Raw genomic sequence first — 8,592 nt, forward strand, 5'->3', positions numbered from 1 at the left:
GAATTTATAGCACGACTTTTGATTTTCCTTGGTTGGGGTCTGAGCAGATTATTTGTTGCAATTGCAAACGTAATAAAATGGTGGTCCGATAGTCCAGGATTATGAGGAAAAACATTAAGATCCACAACATTTATTCCATGGGACAAAACTAGGTCCAGAGTATGACTGTGACAGTGAGTGGGTCCAGAGACATGTTGGACAAAACCCACTGAGTCGATGATGGCTCCGAAAGCCTTTTGGAGTGGGTCTGTGGACTTTTCCATGTGAATATTAAAGTCACCAAAGATAAGAATATTATCTGCTATGACTACAAGGTCCGATAGGAATTCAGGGAACTCAATGAGGAACTCTGTATATGGTCCAGGAGGCCTGTAAACAGTAGCTATAAAAAGTGATTGAGTAGGCTGCATAGATTTCATGAATAGAAGCTCAAAAGACGAAAACTTCATTTTTTTTTTTTTGTAAATTGAAATTTGCTATCGTAAATGTTAGCAACACCTCCGCCTTTCCGGGATGCACGGGGGATATGGTCACTAGTGTAGCCAGGAGGTGAGGCCTCATTTAACACCGTAAATTCATCAGTCTTAAGCCATGTTTCAGTCAGGCCAATCACATCAAGATTATGATCAGTGATTAGTTCATTGACTATAATTGCCTTTGAAGTAAGGGATCTAACAATAAGTAGCCCTATTTTGAGATGTGAGGTATCATGATCTCTTTCAATAATGACAGGAATGGAGGTGGTCTTTATCCTAGTGTGATTGCTAAGGCGTACACCGCCATGTTTAGTTTTGCCCAACCTAGGTCGAGGCACAGACACGGTCTCAATGGTGATAGCTGAGCTGACTACACTGACTTTGCTAGTGGCAGACTCCACTATGCTGGCAGACTGGCTAACAGCCTGCTGCCTGGCCTGCACCCTATTTCATTGTGGAGCTAGAGGAGTCAGAGCCCTGTCTGTGTTGGTAGATAAGACGAGAGCACCCTTCCAGCTAGGATGGAGTCCGTCACTCCTCAGCAGGTCAGGCTTGGTCCTGTTTGTGGGTGAGTCCCAGAAAGAGGGCCAATTATCTTTTGGGAGGGGCAGAAAACAGTTTTCAACCAGCGATTGAGTTGTGAGACTCTGCTGTCCGGTTGAGCGTTCCTACAGCATTTCCTTCCAGAAACCGTGAGAAAGTTGTCCGGCTGCGGCGACTGTGCCAGGGGATTTATACTACTATCTGTACTTACTGGTGGCACAGACGCTGTTTCATCCTTTCCTACACTGAAATTACCCTTGCCTAACGATTGCGTCTGAAGCTGGGCTTGTAGCACAGCTATCCTCGCCGTAAGGCGATCGTTCTCCTGTATATTATGAGTACAGCGACTGCAATTAGAAGGCATCATGTTAATGTTACTACTTAGCTTCGGCTGTTGGAGGTCCTGACGAACCGTGTCCAGATAAAGCGCCCGGAGTGAAAAAGTTGAGGGAAAAAAACAAAAATATAAACGGTAATTAAAAAGTAAAAACCGTAAAGTTGTCAGGTAGAAAAATAGGTTGGCAACAAAACGCACAGCAACTCGTAAACAAGTCTGCAAGTTGTGACCGGAAATGACTTGACTTACACCTTAGCCAAATACATTTAAACAAAGTTTTTAACAATTCCTGACATTTAATCCTAGTAAAAAGTCCCTGTCTTCGGTCAGTTAGGATCACCACTTTATTTTAAGAATGTGACATGTCAGAATAATAATAGAGAGAATGATTTATTTCATCTTTTATTTCTTTCATCACTTTCCCAGTGGGACTGACGTTTACATACACTCTGTTAGTATTTGGTAGCATTGCCTTTAAATTGTTTAACTTTGGTAAAACTTTTGGAGTAGCCTTCTACAAGCTTCCCACAATAAGTTGGGTAAATTTTGGCCCATTCCTCCTGACAGAGCTGGTGTAACTGAGTCAGGTTTGTAGGCCTCCTTGCTCGCACAAGCTTTTTCAGTTCTGCCCACACATTTTCGATGGGATTGAGGTCAGGGCTTTGTGATGGCCACTCCAATACCTTGACTTTGTTGTCTTTAAGCCATTTTGCCACAACTTTGGAAGTATGTATGAAGTCATTGTCCATTTGGAAGACCCATTTGTGACCAAGCTTTAACTTCCTGACTGATGTCTTGAGATGTTGCTTCAATATATCCACATAATTTAGCTTCTCATGATGACATCTATTTTGTGAAGTGGACCATACCTCCTGCAGCAAAGCACCCCCACAACATGACGCTGCCACCCCCGTGCTTCACGGTTGGGATGGTGTTCTTCGGCCTGCAAGCCTCCCTTTTTCCTCCAAACATAACAATGGTCATTATGGCCAAACAGTTCTATTTTTGTTTCATCAGACCAGAGGATATTTCTCAAAATCGTACGACCTTTGTCCCCATGTGCAGTTGCAAAGCGTAGTCTGGATTTTTTATGGCGGTTTTGGAGCAGTGGCTTCTTTCTTTCTGAGCGGCCTTTCAGGTTGTCGATAAAGGACTCGTTTTACTGTGGATATAGATACTTTTGTACCGTTTCCTCCAGCATCTTTACAAGGTCCTTTGCTGTTGTTAAGGGATTGATTGGCACTTTTCGCACCAAAGTACGTTCATCTCTAAGAGACAGAACACGTCTCCTTCCTGAGCCGTTTGATGGCTGCTTGGTCCAATGGTGTTTATACTTGCGTTCTATTGTTTGCACAGATGAACGTGGTACCTTCAGGCATTTGGAAATTGCTCCCAAGGTTGAACCAGACTTGTGGAGGTCTACAATTTTTTTCTGAGGTCTTGGCTGATTTCATTTGATTTTCCCATGATGTCAAGCAAAGAGGCACTGAGTTTGAAGGTAGGCCTTGGAATACATCCACAGGTACACCTTCAGTTGACTCAAATTATGTCAATTAGCCTATCAGAACCTTCTAAAGCCATGACATAATTTCCTGACATTTTACAAGCTGTTTAAGGGGACTATCAACTTAGTGTATATAAACTTCTGTCCCACTAGAATTGTGATACAGTGAATTATAAGTGAAATAATCTGTCTGTAAACAATTGTTGGAAAAATGACTTGTTGTCATGCACAAAAAAATGCCAAAACTATAGTTTGTTAACAAGAAATTTGTGGAATGGTTGAACAACGAGTGTATGTAAGTGTATGTAAACTTCCGACTTTAACTGCATGAATCAATAGGACCCAGGAAGTGATTCAGTTCCATTTCCATGTTGTTATATGAAATGTGGGCCTGATAAAGTTGATTATTTCTTGGCATGGAAATACAGTGATTCACACACAGAGAACTTCAACAGAGCACCTTCACACCTGAGAACTTTAAACAGCTCTTCTCAGCACAGAACCCAGTCAACAGGAAGTGGTTTTCAGTTTCTTGTCACAGTCACTCACACTTTAAAAGGGAGCTACACCCCCTGACCCTAACCATATATGTTTACCTCTCAAAGTCATGAAAAACTGTTTAGACACACCTGTCTATAATGTTTAGTCATTGTGTCTAATTTCAGCACTTACAAAATGTGTTAGAAATAGCCAATATCTCATTCCCATAACAAAGTCAGACATTTAAAGCTGAGCTAGATTATGGCTCATGAGAATAGCCTTATACCTATAGACAGGCAAAGATAGTTTTTCACACTGTCATTGAAATTCTTATTAATGTTGGTAGGAATAGCTAATTTAAGCAACTCAATGTACACTACCAGTCAAAGTTTGGACACAACAACTCATTCAAGGGTTTTTCTTTATTTTTAGCATTTTCTACATTATAGAATAATAGTGAAGACATCAGAACTATGCAATAACACATATGGAATCATGTAGTAACCAAAAAGGTTTTAAACAATCTAAATATATTTTAGATGTTCAATTCTTAAAAGTAGCCACGCTTTGCCTTGATTACATTTTTGCATACTCTTGGCATTCTCTCAACCAGCTTCACCTGGAATGCTTTTCCTCCAACAAGTTGAAGGAGTTGCCAAATATGCTGAGCACTTGTTGGCTGCTTTTCCTTCACTCTGTGGTCCAGCTCATCCCAAACCTTCTCATTTGGGTTGAGGTCCTGTGATTTTGGAGGCCAGGTCATCTGATGCAGCACTCCATCACTCTCCTTCTTGGTCAAATAGCACGTACACAGCCTGGAGGTGTGTTGGGTCATTGTCCTATTGAAAAACAAATGATAGTCCTACTAAGCGCAAACCAGATGTGAGACTGTCACGCCCTGGCCTTAGTTATCTTTTTTTTCTTTATTATTTTGGTTAGGCCAGGGTGTGACATGGGTGATTTATTGTGTTCGTCTTGTCTAGGGGTTTTAGTAGATTAATGGGGTTGTGTTCAGTTTAGTTGTCTAGGTAAGTCTATGTTTGCCTAGAGTGGTTCTCAAACAGAGGCAGGTGTTTATTGTTGTCTCTGATTGGGAACCATATTTAGACAGCCATATTCTTTGGGTATTTTGTGGGTGATTGTTTCCTATCTTTGTGTTTTATGCACCAGTTAGGACTGTTGCGGTTTTCACGTTTATTGTTTTTGTAGTTTGTTCATGTTTTGAGTTTTCTTATTAAAAAACAATGAACTATAACCACGCTGCGTTTTGGTCTGCCTCTCCTTCCAAGGAAGAAAGCCGTGACACTTGATACCATTTCAAAGAAACACTTTGAAGTTTGTGTAAATGGGAAATTAATGTAGGAGAATATAACACATTAGATCTGGTAAAAGATAATACAAACTTTTGCAAGAAAATAGTAAAAATAAAGAAAAACCCTGGAATTAGTAGGTTTGTCCAAACATTTGACTGGTACTGTATATATATTTTTATTCAGATTTTTCAGAGGGTGCTGCAGCACCCTCAGCACCTCTACTTCCTACAGCTGTGGCTGCTGCAGCACCCTCATCACCTCTACTTCCTACAGCTGTGGCTGCTGCACCCTCATCACCTCTACTTCCTACAGCTGTGGCTGCTGCACCCTTAGCACCTCTACTTCCTACAGCTGTGGCTGCTGCAGCACCCTCATCACCTCTACTTCCTACAGCTGTGGCTGCTGCAGCACCCTCATCACCTCTACTTCCTACAGCTGTGGCTGCTGCACCCTCATCACCTCTACTTCCTACAGCTGTGGCTGCTGCACCCTTAGCACCTCTACTTCCTACAGCTGTGGCTGCTGCAGCACCCTCATCACCTCTACTTCCTACAGCTGTGGCTGCTGCTGCACCCTCATCACCTCTACTTCCTACAGCTGTGGCTGCTGCAGCACCCTCAGCACCTCTACTTCCTACAGCTGTGGCTGCTGCAGCACCCTCATCACCTCTACTTCCTACAGCTGTGGCTGCTGCAGCACCCTCATCACCTCTACTTCCTACAGCTGTGGCTGCTGCACCCTCATCACCTCTACTTCCTACAGCTGTGGCTGCTGCACCCTTAGCACCTCTACTTCCTACAGCTGTGGCTGCTGCAGCACCCTCATCACCTCTACTTCCTACAGCTGTGGCTGCTGCTGCACCCTCATCACCTCTACTTCCTACAGCTGTGGCTGCTGCAGCACCCTCAGCACCTCTACTTCCTACAGCTGTGGCTGCTGCAGCACCCTCATCACCTCTACTTCCTACAGCTGTGGCTGCTGCAGCACCCTCATCACCTCTACTTCCTACAGCTGTGGCTGCTGCAGCACCCTCATCACCTATACTTCCTACAGCTGTGGCTGCTGCAGCACCCTCAGCACCTCTACTTCCTACAGCTGTGGCTGCTGCAGCACCCTCATCACCTCTACTTCCTACAGCTGTGGCTGCTGCAGCACCCTCAGCACCTCTACTTCCTACAGCTGTGGCTGCTGCACCCTCATCACCTCTACTTCCTACAGCTGTGGCTGCTGCACCCTCATCACCTCTACTTCCTACAGCTGTGGCTGCTGCAGCACCCTCAGCACCTCTACTTCCTACAGCTGTGGCTGCTGCAGCACCCTCAGCACCTCTACTTCCTACAGCTGTGGCTGCTGCTGCACCCTCATCACCTCTACTTCCTACAGCTGTGGCTGCTGCAGCACCCTCAGCACCTCTACTTCCTACAGCTGTGGCTGCTGCAGCACCCTCAGCACCTCTACTTCCTACAGCTGTGGCTGCTGCAGCACCCTCAGCACCTCTACTTCCTACAGCTGTGGCTGCTGCAGCACCCTCAGCACCTCTACTTCCTACAGCTGTGGCTGCTGCTGCACCCTCAGCACCTCTACTTCCTACAGCTGTGGCTGCTGCAGCACCCTCAGCACCTCTACTTCCTACAGCTGTGGCTGCTGCTGCACCCTCATCACCTCTACTTCCTACAGCTGTGGCTGCTTCTGCACCCTCATCACCTCTACTTCCTACAGCTGTGGCTGCTGCAGCACCGTCATCACCTCTACTTCCTACAGCTGTGGCTGCTGCAGCACCCTCAGCACCTCTACTTCCTACAGCTGTGGCTGCTGCTTCACCCTCAGCACCTCTACTTCCTACAGCTGTGGCTGCTGAAGCACCATAAATACATATTCTGGAAGTAGCTTTAAGATGTTGGATATTTCTACGTTTACGATAGCAAAAATTGGTGCTGAGAGTGGGGGTTCCATTTTTTAAACAACTAATTGACTGATGTTTGTTAATTTATTTGAATTCCATTTTGTTCTGTTTTTTTCTGCAAGTTTCTCTATAGATAAATCAGAGACAGCCTGAACTGTGCGATGAAGTAGGAAGTTGTAGTTTCCAACAGGACAAAATTCTACATAGTTTAGTGCATAAAACGTGGCAATTAACTACAGTGACCATAATCCATTGCGCATCTACTTGTCCAGTTGTGTTTCTTTTATGCCTGCTACAGAAGAGACAGAAGAATGCATGACCGTGAGGGGACATAGAGAGCAGCTGATGCTTTGCGAGCTGTCTGTACCTGAAAATACATGATCATAAAAGTATGCCCTATTAAAGAACTACAAAATAGCAATTTAGTCAGACAGCATAGGCAGCAGCTATAGAGATTAGATGAAATGGAATGAAGTAATAAAGCAATCAAATAAAAAACGTCATTTACACAAAACAACTGACATATTATTAAAGTTAAGTCATGTGAATAAATGATAAGCAGTAATGGACAGCCACTACCATCATGGGACCTATATTAATTGTTTATTTATTTATTAATTGTATTTTTATTTTTACAGTGTTCAACCCAAATAATCACAACTGAAATCCGTGATATTTTTTTAACAATCGAACCAAAACCCGAACAGATCTCAAAAAGCACTCATTGCTCAGCACCAGCAACAAGACTGTAGAGCACAGATCTGTGAAAAAATACTGTCAACCTCATTATTATCTGGCATTATCAATTAATTTGACACTTTACTTCAGCAAAGTGTGTCATAAGGAAGTCAACTTTGCACAACACAGAAGTCCCCCATTGAGTCATAAACAACTTCAAAGAGGACGGAGGAAGTAGTGAGGTGAGTAAATGCTACCGTTGTTTATTTAGTATTTGAGTCATTCAAAGTTGTCAGATCAGGGTAAGATACCAGATTTAATCTCCCACACTTCTAAATTGAACATTGTGTGGTTTTTACCTCCTTCTCCTTCTCTTCAGGCTGAGGTTCACATTACAGATAATTGCAAAGTTTTCAAGTGTTCTGACAGTTTGTTGTCTGTGTGGTTTTTGTTCATCTATCCTCGTGGAGTCATGCAATCCCCAAAAGTCCCCACAAGGATAGTAAAACAAGGACAACTCTCCCTCGTGGGGACATTTCCCACATCCCCACAAGGGAAAAGACAATTTAAGATTAGGGGTTAAGATTAAGGTTACAATTAGGATGAAGGGTTAGGTTTAGGGGTTAAGTTTAGGGTTACAATTAGGATGAAGGGTTAGGTTTAGGGTTTAAGGTTAATGTTAGGTCCCCACAAGGATAAAAAAAAACAAGTGTGTGTCTTCAATTTTCACAAGTATGTGCTTAGTACAAAACTCCAAAGACACATTAGAGAGAATATAGTAGATGGTTGATGTCAAAAAGTGATTGAAATTTTTTTTCTGTCTCCTGTGTTTGACTTGTTAATGTTCTCACAATATTGAGTGTGTGCTTATGTAACTTGATAGTGCAGCTGTTTCTTTGAAGTGAAGCACATGTTTGAAATAATAAGTGATGGCCTGGTGATTGATGTGTCGCGTAGTGACCTTGTTGAACTTAAAGAAAATGTGTTTGAAAAAAAGTAATTTCCGGGTAGGTCTGCCTGAGTATTAGCATGTCTTAGACTTGTCCTGTGAACACTACGAGCGAGAAGAAACCTCATGAGAGATAAACCACAGAAAACTACAGAAAAATGTCTGCTAGACCTATTCTAGGTGAATTGTGTCCTTCATGTTTGTTTTAATGGTGGGATTGATATGAGTGAGGGCCATATGGGTTACATTTTCCAACCGGATGATTCAACGGTGAAGATTTTCACACACAGCTGCCTCAACATCCTATTCCAGCCCAAAAATGGGAGATTTTTCTCACGTGTTTACAACAAAAGAAAACATGTATTGTGTAGTGACGTGTAACAATAACAGTTCTGATCCATATTAAGGT

The sequence above is a fragment of the Oncorhynchus mykiss genome, chromosome 9, assembly GCF_057628025.1.
Source record: "Oncorhynchus mykiss isolate SJ-2025 chromosome 9, ASM5762802v1, whole genome shotgun sequence".
NCBI lineage: Eukaryota > Metazoa > Chordata > Actinopteri > Salmoniformes > Salmonidae > Oncorhynchus > Oncorhynchus mykiss.